The 18091-nt window shown below is 36.1% G+C and overlaps 1 long non-coding RNA gene across 4 annotated transcripts in view; it reads right to left on the bottom strand.

Annotated features, from left to right (window-relative positions):
- The window catches only part of LOC135212487 (uncharacterized), a 233863-nt gene that overhangs the window by 92985 nt on the left and 122787 nt on the right, over nucleotides 1-18091 (bottom strand). Inside the window, exon 4 of one of the 4 annotated variants that reach the window (XR_010313913.1) lies at nucleotides 13564-13610. The exons of the other annotated variants lie outside the window; for them this stretch is intronic. This is a non-coding gene — a long non-coding RNA (uncharacterized LOC135212487). The remainder of the gene's footprint in view (nucleotides 1-13563; nucleotides 13611-18091) is intronic. 4 annotated transcript variants of the gene reach the window in all.

The raw sequence follows: 18091 nt of genomic DNA, 5'->3' as shown, positions 1-18091 counted from the left end.
TTGTAACCAAAAATGATATATCTGAAATGCTTTAAAGCGTCTATTATAGCTAGAGACTCGAGGTCTGTTACTGAGTAGTTCACTTCTGAGGGCTTTAATTTCCTACTGTAATAAGCTATGGCATTATACTTGTTATCTTGTCTTTGCATTAAACATGCTCCTATACCAATGTGGCTTGCGTCCGTGGCTAAAAAGAATTCTTTGCCAAAGTCTGGGAAGCTAAGTACTGGCGGATGTGTTAATCTTTCTTTCAATTCATCGAATGCTTCTTGCTGCTCGTCTGTCCATACAAATGATACGTGTTCCTTTAAAAGTTCAGTTAGTGGAGCGGATATGACTGCAAAGTTCCCTATGAACTTGCGGTAAAAACCTGCTAAACCTAAGAATGACTTTACGTCCTTCTTGCACTGAGGTGTAGGATACTCCTTAATTGACTTTATCTTTAAGTCGTTTACTTCTACGCCCTTTTCACTTAGTGTATGACCAAGGTAGTCTATTTTCCTTTTAAGGAAGTTACACTTCTTTAATTTAAGCTTCAGGTTGGCTTTCTTAATCTCTTTAGGACTTCTCTGACTAAGTCTATGTGTTCCTCTATAGTGTCTGTTGCTATTACCAAATCATCTATGTAACAGTGCACGTCCTTGCCTAGTAAATCGCCCAAAATTTTATCCATTAATCTTACAAAAGTTACCGGGCTTGACTTTAGACCAAATGGTGGGCATTCTTACATACTGGTATCTGCCCGTTACTAGTGGAAAAAAGCAGTCAAAGGTTTACTTTCTTCGTCTAGAGGGATTTGCAAGAAATCCCTGCAATAAATCTTATAGTGGTGAAGTACTTCTTGGACCCTATAGTGGCGATAAGATCTCGCATTGACGGCATTGGATAAGGTATCATTTTTCGGTAATTTGGTTCAATTTTGTTCTGAAATCCACAACTATTCTATAAGTTTTGTCCCTTTTAGGAAGGCTAGCAAAAGTGGAAAAGACCATGGGGATTTAGATGGTTCTATTATTCCTTGCCTATTCATTCTTTGTACTTCTCTTTCAATGATCTCCTTCTGGGAATGTGCTACTCTGTAGGCTGGTATATAATTGGCTTTGTGTTTGATGGAATGTCTATCTTGTGCGTTATTTCGCGTGTATTTCCTAAGGTGTCTGCCGTCTAGAGCGACTATATCATTATATTCGCACAGTAAGTCTATGAATTCTTCTCTAACATGGTTTTCCTTAATGTCCTTTAAATGAAATCCAATATCTTAGCTCTTCTCAGTTCTATGTCCTGAGCATAATTTTCATTTCCTTTACTGATCGCTGCTACCGTTTCCCTTTCTACAACTCGTATAGTATGGAGTATACTTCCTGCTAGGCCTATCTCTGTACCTGGTGTTAACTTAACTTTCCTCCTCTGTTATTGGTAATCTGTAACGCTATTTTTGCTCTGTCTAACTTCATGTAAACTAGAAGAATAATGTATTCCATTTACTTGCGACCTTTCAGTAAGCGTGAGAATTTCCTTCCCTTCAAAAATTGGATTTACTGTACATTCTACCCACGTACTTTCTCCTGGTTTAAGTCTTAATTCCCTCTCTAACTTTAAATAAGTGCATTGATTTGATTCTAAGAGGTTAATGATCTGTTGTGAACTCGTGATGCATTCTGGATATCTTCCCTCTGTCTTATCCTTCTTTAAGATACCCTCCAGTGTGGGATTCTCTGTAGTCTGGGTTCTTTTAATTGGCTTGCATATTGTTTTATTCTAGAAATCTCAACGACCGTTGTTAATCACTAGTTTTGTTCTCTAGGAGCATCAATGCTTATTACCTTGTCTAGCCATAGTTGGGTAACCTATCAGCAAATGAGACAAAGCTAATTGTATATCTCTGGCTACCAGAACATTTTCTCTTAGAGCAATTCTTCCTAGCCTAAATGGAAAACTCTAATTGTCCAATTACGTGATATCATTACCCTGGACGTCTGTGATTCTACAATCTACTGCTGGGTTCAAACTTAGGTGAGAAAAATACAATCGATACACCTTTTCTGACATTATATTCTTAGGACTAACCTGTATCAAAGAATGTAACAATAGGTTTCTCTAGACGACATGTGCGGGAAATAATGGTCTATAATTTATATTCATTCCCTACATCAACTTTGCTAACCTGTGTAGCTGGGCTTAGCCTTGACATTCCGGACGTTCTCTCTGTTATAGAGGAAGATCCATTGTACCAGTAAGCAGAAAATTTCCCGTTGCGTCGTCTGACATTGACTGGACTGGTTGATACCCTATACTTGCTGTTTGATTAGCATATCTATTTGGGACGGAATCCCTATTTCCTCTAACTGGCGGAGATTGACTATTGTTTCTACTTCTGCCTCTCGACTGAGATCTACCTCTCGGAGCTGAAACAAATTTATTTCTGCATTCTCGGGCACTATGTCCTGTTCTCTTATGGAAAGGACAGAAGGCTATCCCTCGGCAGTCACTGGCATAATGTCCTCTCTTCTGACAGTTATAACACGTGACTGTCGAAAATCCTCCTTGAGAAGATTTACCTGGCATCTTATTCTGATTTCTAGATGGTGTCCTAGATCTATTTGGACCCCTTTCTTTTTGTCCTATAGCGACTAAAGGTCTGTATATAGGATTCCCTTCAGGTTCTTCTACCTATAGGATTTTTGTTTCCTCCTCTTCAATCTCTGCTACATCATCGGATGTCTCCCCACTTACGAGTCATCCTGCAATAACTTCTGTTGGCAGGCTTCCAATCATTATTGCTAGTCTAAATATTTTTTTAACATGACTCATTAGCATTTTTTGCTTGCCTCCTTCTACCTCTATCCAACCTGTGGATTCCATGAAGTTACCCCATTCATTCATATTGTTATACAACTGAGAGCTAAACTCTTGATAACGTCTTTCGTCTAACTTAAATTGACGCACTATCCTTGCCAAGCTAGTAACTGGATCTCTTTCACCAACTGTGGAATAAACCTTCCTAAAATACCGTTTCAGTTCTTCCCATCCAATTCTTAAGATCTCGGTAAGTCTCGGAGTGGACGTAGCGTTTCTAAGTCTCCTCCGGCTTCCAAATCAAGATAACTCTTGGCTTCAATAAGCTTTTCTCTATCTGTCCCCGTTATGCTATCTAGGCGTGTCTCCACCTGCTCTATCCAGTTCTCTAAGTTACAAGCTAACTGACCATCCTTTCTTCCGCAAAATTTAGCTATGTGATTAATCACATGTCCCTTATGTGTTCCCATTACTGCTGCGTTCGAATTCGCGGACTGTGTACCTTCCGGCATGGTTAATTTCCTTGTTTGACTTCTCGTGAGCACAGGCGTTCTTACGTTCTGTTAAGGAGTCGGTCTCCCTTTGACCATCGACTCGTTAATGGAAATTTTCTTAAGTACTGAGTATCATTAAAAGTATCAAAGTTATGACAGTAATATCCCAAAAAGAAAATAATGATATGAGCACAATAAATTGTTTTTTTTTTCAAGTATTCGATCACCAAAAAAAATACAAGAATTTTCCCCAGAAATATTCTCAAAGTCTTACGTTTACCAGATAAGCGATTCTTAAACAACAACAAAAACCCTCTTAACAGTACTGGTAAAACGATACTGAACTGACCATAAAGTGTACGCTAACGAGAGACCTCCCGTGAATTACCCTTGTTAAAACAAACAAAATAAAAACAAGTAAACACTCATTCGACGTAACGAATAAGAGTAAAAGCAAATACTAAAAACTAAAAAACAAAAAAAAAAAACAAAGTACAAGAAAGCACAAAAAACAACCAAAATCACAAAAATAACTAAAAATGACACAAATCAAAAATTCAAATTAAAATTTAAAGTTATTGTTTAGTAAATACTAAATGTTTCGGGAAAAGGTCTTAGTAGCTGATTAGTTATAATTAGTAAAATTAAGAAATATCGTAGAGTTTCGTTGCCAAAAAAAAGTTCAGAGTGAAAATCTTTTAATCTTGAAATACCAGAAATTGTCTAACTGAAATGTTAATCGCGTAATTTACTTTTAATAAAGTTTAATGTTATGTAAGTGTGGGACATTTATTTGGACTTAACTTCTTTCGTCGTCTTCGACACCCGGGTTTACGTCTGACAGCTTGCGTTCGCCTACCAGCGCGTTGAATGATGCGTTGGTTCCCCCTCTCTCTCTCTCTTCTCTTCTTCTCTTCTTCGGGAAAGGGGACCTCTCTCTCTCTCTTCTTTCCTCTCAGAGCAGGATTGCGTTGACTGTTGCGTTTTCGGGATTATGTTTTCTTTCCTCTTGATATTTTCTTTACGCTTTCGATATCTTGTTCTTCTAGTGGAAGTTCTTTCACTGTTTCTTTCGGAGTGGAGTTTTTTCTTTTCGCAAGTGTGGGTGGCTTTTTTTTTTTTTTGGAGCGCTTTTATTGTTACAACTCGGTAACTGTCTTTGTATTTGGGGAAGCACTGGTAACTGTCTTAGAGGAGAACTTTCTTTTTCGAGTGGCGTGAATGGATTGAAATCTCTTATGCCGACATTGTTCGTATCACGTCGCTCTGCCACCAATTAATCTTGTTACTATATCAATCTTTATCTCATCGTATCCCATCGCTCTGCCACCAATAAATCTGTGACGGTACTTACTTTCTTTGCACAGATCTAAGGTAACGTGTGCCGTGGAGGCTGTACTTTGGGGAATTAGGTAAAGGGGTTCTGTTAGGATGAGAAATTAATTGATATGTTTCTTTGCATTAAGTTTATTCTTCGTTAGGGGTTCTTACACATGTTTTCCACCTTCTGAGTTACTGGGCTCTTGGACTGATAAAACTTAATTGGCACTTGTTGCAATTACGAGTCTATAGGCACGAGGGAAATTTACTGAGTATTGATTGTCACTTTCACTGTCTTTGATTGCTTCGCACACCACACTTTTGCACCTGTTCTTCTTCTGGGGATTCTTCTGTCCTTCTCTGTTTCACGGCCATGCCACTGCAGTTCTCCCCTCAGGCTCCCCGGTTGTTCTCTCTCTTGGCTTCTCTGTTCCCCTTTTTTCTCTGCTCTCCTCTCTCTCTGTCTGCCCTTTTTGTTGGGTTGAAATCTCCTTAGCACCGCCTTTGGATTTTTGGATTTTGACTGGGTGTGGCATTTTCTGAAAGACTTCTTGTGCCTTAGTGGCTGCAAACATTATACAAGACCGCCTTCCTGTCAGGTCTTCTACAGTAATTCGTAGGCTTTGAATTTGTATACGCCTCCTTCTTCATGTCCTGGCTTCTTAGGGGCGTATCCCTTGGTAACCTCATAGGTCATTCGTTGATACTTCTTTTGGGCTGTCTTATGACCAACACTCATGGCTTTTGATTCGTCGATACTAGAGGCCTACCTTTGGGAGGGTGGAGCTTTTAAGAATTTGGTACTTCCCTCTTTCTAACAACGGGTCATAGAATTCCTTTTTAACGTATGCCAGATGGCTCTCTCTGACCTGTTCACGAAGGGAACGGCGATTAGTCATAGGCGCTAATGAGAGTAGTTTCCAATTTCTCGAAGATGCCTGGGCGATATCGCTGGTCACTAATCGCTGGGGGGGGGGTACGGACAGAGGCTTTTTGGGGGAGATGAAAAACCAGATGTCTAATGGCTAAAAGCCTAATGTTTTGGAGTAACAAAATCCCTTCGCTAAGAAAAATCATTATCGTATTTATTCCCTTTCCCTTTCTTCCTTATTATCCGTTTCGTGCCTTTTTCTTAGTATTATTAAGTTATTGTCTTTTGGAATAACGACACTGTGCCACATATTAACATATATACATATATATATATATATATATATATATATATATATATATAATATTTATATATAATATAATATATATATATATATATATAATAATATATAATATATATGTATATATATATATATGTATAGATATATATATGTATGTATGTATGTATGTATGTATATATATATATATATATATATATATATATATATATATATATATATTATCTATATATCTATATATATATATATATAAACCTTTGAATATACATGCAAATATACGTATATATAATGAAATCGAAAGTGCCTGTGATATCACTATAGCCTTAGGCCTATGGCAGTGTGACTGTGAAGCGAAAATAGGCCTAACGTGAGGGTATAATAATGACTTACGTCCTCATCATATAGGCGTTTTGATTTCTTAAAAAAAAAAAAAAAAAAAAAAAAAATTACAATGTACTACAATAGGTCAGGAAGGAAATAGAAACTTTCTTGAAGATAAACGGAAGGCAAATTGAAAAAATATAAATGAGATATTACGAACCTTTGGTAACATTCAATTAATATTTATTATTATTCCTTCCTGAGGATGTCGCGCAGCTGCTACTCCAGAAGCTCAAGCGAAATGCGATGAATTACTACCCTAATATTATAATAATAATAATAATAATATAAGAAAGCCTTCGACATGATACCACACACATGGCTAATAGAATGCCTGAACATATATGGGGCAGAGGAAACACCATCAGCTTCCTCAAAAATACAATGCGCAACTGAATACAATACTTACAAGCTCTGGAATAAGACTATCAGAGGTTAATATCAGGAGAGGGTCTTCCAGGGCGACTCACTGTCCCCACTACTCTTCGTAGTAGTAGCCTGATTCCCATGACAAAAGTACTACAGAAGATGGATGCCGGGTACCCAACTCAAGAAAAGAGGCAACAGAATCAACCATCTGATGTTCATGGACGACATCAAGCTGTATGGTAAGAGCATCAAGGAAATAGATACCCTAATCCAGACTGTAAGGATTGTATCTGGGGACATCATGGATGGAGTTTGGAATAGAAAAATGCGCCTTAGTCAACATACAAAAGGCAAAGTAACGAGAACTGAAGGGATAAAGCTACCAGATGGGAGCAACATCAAACACATAGATGAGACAGGATACAAATACCTGGGAATAATGGAAGGAGGGGATATAAAACACCAAGAGATGAAGGACACGATCAAGAAAGAATATATGCAGAGACTCAAGGCGATACTCAAGTTAAAACTCAATGCCGGAAATATGACAAAGCCATAAACACATGGGCAGTGCCAGTAATCAGATACAGCGCAGGAATAGTGGAATGGACGAAGCAGAACTCCGCAGCATAGATCAGAAAACCGGGAAACATATGACAATACACAAAGCACTACACCCAAGAGCAAATACGTACAGACTATACATCACACGAACGAAGGAGGGAGAGGACTACTAAGTATAGAGGGACTGCGTCAACATCGAAAACAGAGCACTGGGGCAATATCTGAAAACCAGTGAAGACGAGTGGCTAAAGAGTGCATGGGAAGAAGGACTAATAAAAGTAGAAGAAGACCCACAAATATACAGAGACAGGAGAAAGACAGACAGAAAACAGACTGGCGCAACAAACCAATGCACGGACAATACATGAGACAGACTAAAGAACTAGCCAGCGATGACAATTGGCAATGGCTACAGAGGGGAGAGCTAAAGAAGGAAACTGAAGGAATGATCACAGCGGCACAAGATCAGGCCCTAAGAACCAGATATGTTCAAAGAACGATAGAAGGAAATAACATCTCTCCCTATGTAGGAAGTGCAATACGAAAAATGAAACCATAAACCACATAGCAAGTGAATGCCCGGCACTTGTACAGAAACCAGTACAAAAAGAGGCATGATTCAGTGGCAAAAGCCCTCCACTGGAGCCTGTGCAAGAAACATCAGCTACCTTGCAGTAATAAGTGGTACGAGCACCAACCTGAAGGAGTGATAGAAAAACGATCAGGCAAAGATCCTCTTGGACTATGGTATCAGAACGGATAGGGTGATACGTGCAAACAGACCAGACGTGACGTTGATTGACAAAGTCAAGAAGAAAGTATCACTCATTGATGTCGCAATACCATCGGACACCAGAGTTGAAGAGAAAGAGGGAGGGAAAAAAATGGATAAGTATCAAGATCTGAAAATAGAAATAAGAAGGATATGGGAAATGCCAGTGGAAATCGTACCCATAATCATAGGAGCACTAGGCACGATCCCAAGATCCCTGAAAAGGAATCTAGAAAAACTAGAGCTGAAGTAGCTCCAGGACTCATGCAGAAGAGTGTGATCCTAGAAACGGCACACATAGTAAGAAAAGTGATGGACTCCTAAGGAGGCAGGATGCAACCCGGAACCCACACTATAAATGCCACCCATCGAATTGGAGGACTGTGATAGAGGGATAATATAATAATAATAATAATAATAATAATAAACATTCTTTGGAAGGTTGAATTTCAAATCAGTGGTCCCTTTGGTGGGATTGTTCCATACGAATAGGCTTCATCTACAGAATAATAATAATAATAATAATCTTCATCATCATAATAATAATAATAATAATAATAATAATAATAATAATAATAATAATAATAATAAATAATGCTTTGGAACTTAAAGATTTAGTATATATAAGAAGACAACGATGCTGCTAAAATTAGGTAAGTATAGAGCCAGCCGTTTCTTCAGTCACAGGATTTTGGGATCCGGAAACTTTCGGTTTCTTGTCTTTTTTTTTCCCGCTTTTTTTTTTTCCCCGTTTATTGCCAAAGTCACTGCAGCTGTGATATCGATTTCCCTTAACGAAGAAGAAGAAGAAGAAGAAGAAGAAGAAGAAGAAGAATGAAGAAGTGAAATGAGAGCATTAGTGAATACTACTAGAGAGCGAAGTCTTGCTTGACACAATCTAATGGGTTATATATATTATTTTGGGGGCGGCCTAATATTTATCATAATCAGAAGTCGAGATTAAGTTCACCACTCTAAAAAACAAAAACAAAAACTAAACTTTTCACGCAATCTAATGGGTTATATATATATATATATATATATATATATATTATATATATACATACTATATATATATATATATATATATATATATATATATATATACTATATATATATATATATATATATATATTATATATATAAAAACTGAATCACGCAACTTTGGAACGTGATAAATCCATAAATAAAGGTATAAGCCACGAAGGAAAAAAAAATAAACAACGGAGTTTCTGCAAGATCTTTCGACGTTCAACGTCCTTTACTCAGCATACGTTGAACGTCGAAAGATCTTGCAGAAAACTCCGTTGTTTATTTTTCCTTCGTGGCTTACCTTTATCCTATATATATATATATATATAATATATATATATATATATATATATATATATATATATATATATTTCCTAATTTTTCATAATGATTAGAAGTCGAGATTAAGTTCATCACTTAGAAAAAAAAATTTACTTTTTATTTAAAATGACAATTTGTCCAAAATTGCATTTTTCCTAACTATACAAACCTGAGGTCCTTTTACAATAGGAAGGTACTAGCGGCTATTGTAAAAGGACCGAAGGTTTGTATGCCGTGTCGGAACAAAAATAAAAACATTGCTTTAAATATTTTCATATAATGAAACCATATAATTATTTTTGACTTAATTCTTCCACCTTTTGACCTTTAAAAATTTAACCGTTTTTATCTTAAAAAAATAAATAAAGCCATTGTCTTAAAAAGTTCAAAAAAATAAATCTTTTAACTAATTTTATTCAATTCTCTCATTATCTAACCATTAAAAATCTAACTGATCTTATTTAAAAAAATATAAACATTGCTTTAAATATTAAAAAAATGAAACCATCTAACTATATTTATTCAAGTTTTCCCTGATGTGACCTTTAAAAACAACCGTTTTTATTAAAAAAATAAAACCGATTTAAAAAAAATCATCAAACCATTTTAATTCAATTCTCTCATTATCTAACCTTTAAAAATCTAACTGTTTTTATTAGAAAAATATAAAACCATAGCTTTAAATATTTAAAAAGAAAATGAAACCATAATAAATTATATTATATTCCAATTCTTACTCATCTGCACCTTTAAAATTTCACGAAGATCGAACATGACAAAAAAGAAAGAAAGAAAAAAAAAAACAAAAAAAAAAAAAAAACTCCAATTATCGACGACATCAACAAACACTTGAAACCTTTGCAGTTCAAACCACTCCACCTCCTCATCCCCCTGCCTCTCCCTCTCCCTTTACCTCCTCCTACCCCTACCCTTGCGAAGGCGTCTTAAAATAGCACTGGAAGGTTTGGGGGGGGGGGCATTGTCTGGCTCCCCGCCCCCCCCCCCCCCCCCCCCCCCCCCCCCCCCCCCCCCCCCCCCCCCTGGATCCTCCCTTGACCCTCTTCATCCGCAAAACTCATCCACCTACCCGAGAGAGAGAGAGAGAGAGAGAGAGAGAGATTAACATTGCAAAGCTAGAGTCCATAAATACATCAGAGAGAGAGAGAGAGAGAGATACTAACTTTGACAAGGTAAAGGATTACCATAAATAAAGAGAGAGTGAGAATTACTAAATTTGACAAGCTAAAGCAATACCATAAATACAAGAGAGAGAAAGAGAGAGAGAGAGAGATACTAACTTTGACATGGTAAAGAATTACCATAAAGATAAAGAGAGAGAGAGAGAGAGAGAGTCCTTTCCATTACAACAAGCACGCAAGAACATAATAAAGAAAACAAAATACTGTTTTGCGACAAAACATCGTAAGACTCGTTTAAATGTGGGATAAAAAAAAAAAACTAAATAAAAACATGGAAAGCATTTTATGCAGATACAAATCATGGGCATTACCACGGAACCCAAATTTAATTGGTAAATAACTCTTGGAGGCCCCCGTCTCTCTCTCTCTCTCTCTCTCTCTCTCTCTCTCTCTCTCTCTCTCTCTCTCTCTCTCTCTCTCCGTGGACACAGCTGAATTAAATGACCACCGTCCCTCTTTCTTTGTCAAAAGCTTTTGTCCTGCAACGCCTTTTGTCCGTCTCGCTCTTTCTGTATACACAGTATTATTTGTATGTTGACTTGTCGTGTGTATGATGGCGGGTTTCGATTCTTGTAGGATAAGATTAAAAAGAAAGGAAATACAGATTGAGAAGCAATCCATCTTGAAAATCAGCTCACGGGAACTGAATTCAATCAATCATTGGCGTTATCTAAATTCATTCCAAAACCACAGTACCTGGTCCTTTGTCTGAATACCCGCAATGCCATTCAACACTTTACTAAGAGACCTTTCTTTGAAATGGTATATCTTTGTTAATTCCAGGAATTTATATTTCTTTGAAATGTTATATCTTTGTCAATTCCAGGATTTTATTTTTCTTTGCAATGTTATATCTTTGTCAATTCCAGGATTTTCTTTTTCTTTGCAATATTATATCTTTGTCAATTCCAGGATTTTCTGTTCTTTGCAATATTATATCTTTGTCAATTCCAGGATTTTATTTTTCTTTGCAATGTTATATCTTTGTCAATTCCAGGATTTTATGCTTTTTTGCAATGTTATATCTTTGTTAACTCCAGGAATGTATGTTTCTTTGAAATAGTATATCTTTGTTAATTCCAGTACTTTATGTTTCTTTGAAATGTTATATCTTTGTCAATTCAAGGATTTTATGCTTTTTTTTGAAATGATATAGTATCTTAGTCAATTCCAGGATTTCATCTTTCTTTGAAATGTTATATCTTTGTCAATTCCCGGAATGTATGTTTCTTTCCATAGCTGACAGACTCTAAAAAGCAAAGTCCTATATACTAACTGTACACCTCCAAAGTTACCAAACTCTAATAAGCTTATACACCAATTAGAGACTCCAAATCGTATAGTACAGAACTATCGTCTATATCAGTGGTTCCCAAACTAGGGGCTCGCCCCCTAGGGGGGCGTGAGGAGGATACAAGGTGGGCGTGAAGTCATCTGCTCAAAAATATTTGTTTAATTAGAATAATAAAATCATTCAAAGAACAAATATCTGCCATTACATACATGCAAAGTATAATGATAGCAGTCACTCCAACCCGTTTTCTATTAGAAAAATGTCTCTGGAATGTGCTATTATTTGTTTGAGTGGTTTTCATTATCAAAATTTAGTACAAACAGAAATCTGTTTTCCTGAACAATGCTAAGAAATATATGCAAGAAATCATTTTCACATAAACAAAAGAGGGAGTGGGGGGGGGGGGGGGGGGTGCGGGTCTACTGGAAGCAAAAAGGGGGCGTCAGGTAAGATAGTTTGGGAACCACTGGTCTATATCCTTCTATCGTCTATCGTTCCCGCAAAGCGTTGAGGCATTCAATCCGCCATCAATTTAGACAAAAGAGACGCCAAAGTACTAGGGTTGATGATCTCAATTTGGAGAACGCAAATGGAAGCCGTGGTCCATCCTACCACTGTACGGTGAACGTGTTCGAATTCCTCCAAGTCTTTGGGTATCCCTAACATCCTATAGTTACTCTGTTCGTCTTTGCAGTTTGCTGGACCTTTGCATCGTCAAAATCATTATTTTTTTAAAATGATAAACCTCTCACTCTTATCTTTTATTTATCCTCAACCGTCTCATTAATGAAAGGTTTAGGATTTTGGATGATATTACAGCACTTTTATGTGAACTGTAATTATGAGAATCTCGACTCTACAGCGCTTTTGTGAACTGTACTTATCTGAATCAGGAATCTACTGTGCTTTTATGAACTGCAATTATCTGAATCACGACTCTACAGTGCTTTCATGAACTGTAGTTTTCTGAATCATGATTCTACAGTGCTTTCAGGAACTGTATTTATCTGAATCAAGAAACCATAGTATTTTGTTTTTAGGAACTGTAATGATGTGAATCACGACTCTGCAGTGCTTTTATGAACATTGGAACTTCAAGATAGGTCTAGGGAAGGTTTAAGCTCTATAGAGATGTGATGAGGCAACAATTCATGACAGACAGATAAATAGAAAGTTAGAAAACTAGGAAAAATAGATGGATAGAGAGATACAGAGATAAATAGATATATATAGATGGCATACAGATAAGGTAAGTAATCATATGCCATCTGAAGCTTTGTTGATGTAGAAGTCCTCTGTACGTACACACACACACACACATTTAATAAATATATATTCATTTATCATGCTGTTGGAACACAAAGCCTGCCCAGATCTCTCTCTCTCTCTCTCTCTCTCTCTCTCTCTCTCTCTCTCCATCGACATACACACACACATATATAAATATATATTCATTTATAATGCTATTGGAACACAAGCCTTCTCTCTCTCTCTCTCTCTCTCTCTCTTCTCTCTCTCTCTCTCTCTCTCTCCATCGACGCGCACACAAACGCAGACACTCACACAATATAACACCAGGTTTATTTCGAAAATAATCTCTTTTTATGCAGAGGAAAACGATATACAAGGTCCTCTCTTTTCTCTCACACCTCCCACCTAAGCCGGACGAATATCGAGAGACCACGTACTCCCGTGATTCAGCAAATGTCCAGCGCTATCATGTGACTAACCGCTCCGGCAGAGTTGTTCGTGCACGTGACGCGAGAGGTTCCGTGCTTTACGGGCACGTACGTAGTAGACATACATATACACACGTACACATACCTACAAATCATCAGCATTTTCTACTTACTCCTTCAGTAGCGCGATACTGACGAGAGTACCTTCAATTTGCAATACCTGAAAGAAAAAAAATAATTATTAAATAATGAATTACATTTAACGCTGAATTACATTTCATATTCCAACTCTCATTTAACTGCGACGGTTAACATCTATATAGCAATGTAAAAAAAGTCATAAAGCAAAATAAATTATAGTTAAAGCAAATGACAATTTACAAAAAATTAATTATAGTTAAAGTAAATGAAAATTTGATCAAATATAGCTAAAATACAAACTATAAATTCTCACCGAATGACGACAAAGCGTTTCCATGCCAAATTATCGTACGATTACTGTTCGCGTTACTTACAAAAGTCACTTACAAAGCCACTACACGTGAGAAAGTACGACAGTTTTCTGGTAACAATTTGAATCTTGCTAATGCGCCGCTTAAAGAATCGTCCCAAGTCACATAGACCATAGAGCGCTGAATGAGTTCAAGGGTTACTTCGAGGCCTGAGACATTAATGACGGATATGTCACAATATATATATATATATATATATATATATATATATATATATTATATATATAGATATATATATATGCGTATATGCGTGTGTATAAAAATGCTTTCTTGGATGTATACATACAGCATGCATACAAACATACTCATTACATACATATATAAATAACATCACGCATACACATTAGCAAACACGTGTGTGTGTGTCTATGTATAATCCAATATAAAAAAAAACACAGTTATTACAGAAAATATGAATATCACATTCCCAGAGATCTCTTCTTGCTAGACGTATGAATCATGCTCCTAATTTCTCTGCTTGTCCATCCCATTCATCCAGTCGATATTCAACACTGGAAACTCGTCCTAAAAATAAAGAAAAAAAAACTAAGGAAAAGTCCTTCGTTCAATGGCTGATTCATCCCATTACGCCTGAATGAACCGAATTCACCCGGAGTCTCGTTTTAAGCACGCAAGATCTCTTTGGTGTCTGTAAATGTTTCATGAACTCGCTATCTGTCTCTCAGGAAGACTGACAGCTAACAATTACACGGATACAAAGTTAGTGCACCTCTTTTAGGTGATGGGTAAATCGCACACAGAAAGTTTGATGAAACTGTTTTTCTAAAGCATATTCCTTTTTTAAGGTACTTTTAAAACAGTTTAAGACTTGGTCTCAAAATACTTAAAAACTGTTTCAACTTTTTATAAAGCCAATCCCTTTATTAAGATATTATAAAAACAGTTAAAGATATCGTATTAAAACACTTTTTTAAATTTTTACCACAAAAATCACTGTTTGTTTAACTTTTCACCAAGAAAATCCCTTCAGTAAGGTGCTTTAAAAACAGTTGAAGACTTGGTATCAAAATTTTTTTTTAAGTTTTTCACCAAGAAAAACCCTTTATTGAGGTAATATACAAACAGTTAAAGATCTGGTGACACGAAATGTTTTTACAATACGATTTCGTTTACAAGTCGCCATAAAAACAGTCGTTGACATAATACAAACTTCTAATGATTTAATTTCACAGTTCATTTAAAGCCTTGGTATCAGAAATACCGTTTTTAAAATTACCTTCACCAATCAGTCCCTAATTAAGGCACTATAAAAGAAAGACTGTTACCAATACACTAATCTCTCATGACTGGACTTCAATTTTTCTCTCGAGGCTCACCTGAGACGTGGTGTCAGGTCAGAGTGGGTCACAAAAGGTCAGAGTGGGTCACAACAGGTCAGAGTGGATCACGACCAGTTCCATAGTGGGGGTCAACGAACAGGTCAGTGGGTGGTCACGACAGGTCGGTGGGGTCACGACAGGTCGAGAGGTGTCATAGGAAACAGGTCAGAATGCCCAGATGCCTCCTCAGAGCTGAAACCAGTATGGATCTGGTTTACTAGAAGGGGCATTTTTACCAAGGAATCTATACTATACTATGATATACTATACTTATGATATGATGGACAATATGGAGGAAGCGAAAATATTGAATATAACTATCTATCTATATGTCTGAATATATATATATTATATATATATATATATATATATATATATATATATATATATATATATTTATATTAGTTATATTCAATATTTTCTCTTCCTCCATATTTTCCATCATATCATAAGCCATCATGGTCTGATTACTGCAATGCCATCTCTACTGTAATCATCTGCCAATGAACATATTCTCATCTCACGTAATTTACACAGGTAATTACAAATGTTGCAGTGATAATGGTAAGCAAAAGAATTGCGTATCTCGCTATCATTTATCTCAGTCAGCGGAATAAGATATGGCGTGATTATTCAATAAAGGCAAGTGTCTTCTTTTCGGGAATCTGACGCAGTCGCAGAAGTAACGTTCCCTCTCATTTCCTTTATCGTCCACGTACAAGCTCAAAATGAGAGAAACTGGTGTACATATATATATATATATATATATATATATATATATATATATATATATATATATATATATATATATATATATATATATATACAGGGATTAGGATGTTTCAATGACTTGTTAGTTTCATATATATACATATATATAATATTAAATTTTTTTTTAAAAAAAAAAATATTAATAATTTTTTAAATTTTTTTTTTCTATATGTATATTATATATATATATATATAGTAAAATATATTATATATGCATCATGAATGAACATTAAAACCTGCTCCTAGAGAAAAGTGAGCACAAGATGTCTCCTCGGATGGACTAACAAGTCATTGAGACATCCTAATCCCTGTAGCTCGTTGTAACTCTTCTAAAGCAAGACCACTTCCCCTTGGGTAAACATATTTTGCTCCTGCGTCAACACAGACCACAAAATAATTCCCTAGTTCCCTCTCTCCCTCTTCCTCTCTCTCTCTCTTTCCTCGTCCCGCATATATTTCCTTCCTGAGCAATTGCATCTTTTTCCCTGTATAAATAACCAGCAGCCGACATCAAAGGGTTAGTTATTATTGCGAGTGAAACCAGGGAAGCAAAATGAGTGCGTACTGTAATCAAGGCAAAAGGGAGAACCGACTCCGTGTCTACTGTTTTAACTCTAAACTTAATCTTCTAAAAACAGTTATTCCACTTCTCAAATACACATTTCTGAATGTAATTTCAATTTAAAATATTTATAGAAGTATATGTGACGGAATCTAGTAGAGAATAGCGTGATTTGAATCGATCTTTACCATTTAAACTGGAATTGAAAATGAGTGACATTCGTCTGACAACACCGTATAGGATTGATGACGTCACGTGATACTAACAAGGGGCCATTGCGTCCTTGATAAATGTGCCAAATTGTGACTTTTAAAAAGTCCCTTTTCACTGATGTATTTGTAATTAACATAATACAGTATCTGCCATATTTACCATCATCTTCAAGATTAAGTAACATACTGTATGAATTAGAAAAAAAAGACAAGTATAAAACTGCAGGTACGATATGCCAAGAGAATCTCTCTCTCTCTCTCTCTCTCTCTCTCTCTCTCTCTCTCTCTCTCTCTCTCTCTCAAGAGGGAGGGATGACAAGGGTCCCATATTTCCAAAATTAGGCAACTCACACGCCTGCTATCCACAAGTTTTCCATAAGTTAGGAGAAAAACAACCAACACTAAAAGTCCAACAAACACTGAATTGAAGTTTCTACGTAATATTACATTTCTCCTTCTGTGCGTCCGTTTCATAACAAATTCTTTGATTACTAGTTACAGCTGAATAACTTTTATGTCAAGAGACACATTCTGTATGAAAGTTACAGTAAAGGGTTTAGAGTTTACGGTGAAAGGTTTGCAATTTCTTTTACAATTTGCAGTAAAAAGCTTCCAAGCACGCGAATGGAAACCACGCAACAAGACTTGAAGACATTAATCATCAAATATAAAAGGACTTCAGGTATCCATTGTGTTTTTATTCTCTCACGTTAGCATATGGTTATTCGTACAAATAAAAATGCATATAGTAAAAAAAAAAAATAAGTAATTCAAGACTTTACATACGATACTAAAAAAATCAGTAACTGAAGACTTCTTTCAGTTTTATTACATACAATACTAAAAAAATCAGTAACTGAAGACTTCCTTCAGTTTTATTACATACAATACTAAAAAAATCGGTAACTGAAGACTTCCTTCAGTTTTATTACATACAATACTAAAAAAATCAGTAGCTGAAGACTGCCTTCAGTTTTATTACATACAAAACTAACATTAGAGACGATTTCTGTATATACTTAGAAATTTTTCACGTGGCTCAGATTGGTTATCAAATCAAAGGAAAAAAAGCAACTTATAGAAGAAATATAAAGTTGGGATGCGTCCACAAAGCACTAATACGTATCGTAAACACATGTCGGCAAATCCAAAACAAGTTGAATACAACCAGATCTTATGACGTTTATCCAGGATTTGCCCAAGATCCATTCTCCATTTGTAGCTGCTGAGTTGCTATCAGTGACTGATATAAGTATATTACATGTTGCCATCATGTTTATGACAAATCTTAGTGTAGTGTGGAC

Source organism: Macrobrachium nipponense, chromosome 41, assembly GCF_015104395.2.
Source record: "Macrobrachium nipponense isolate FS-2020 chromosome 41, ASM1510439v2, whole genome shotgun sequence".
In the NCBI taxonomy this organism is placed as follows: Eukaryota; Metazoa; Arthropoda; class Malacostraca; order Decapoda; family Palaemonidae; genus Macrobrachium; species Macrobrachium nipponense.
The sequence above is the reverse complement of the archived record's forward strand: the minus strand, read 5'-3'. Positions and strand labels throughout refer to the sequence as shown.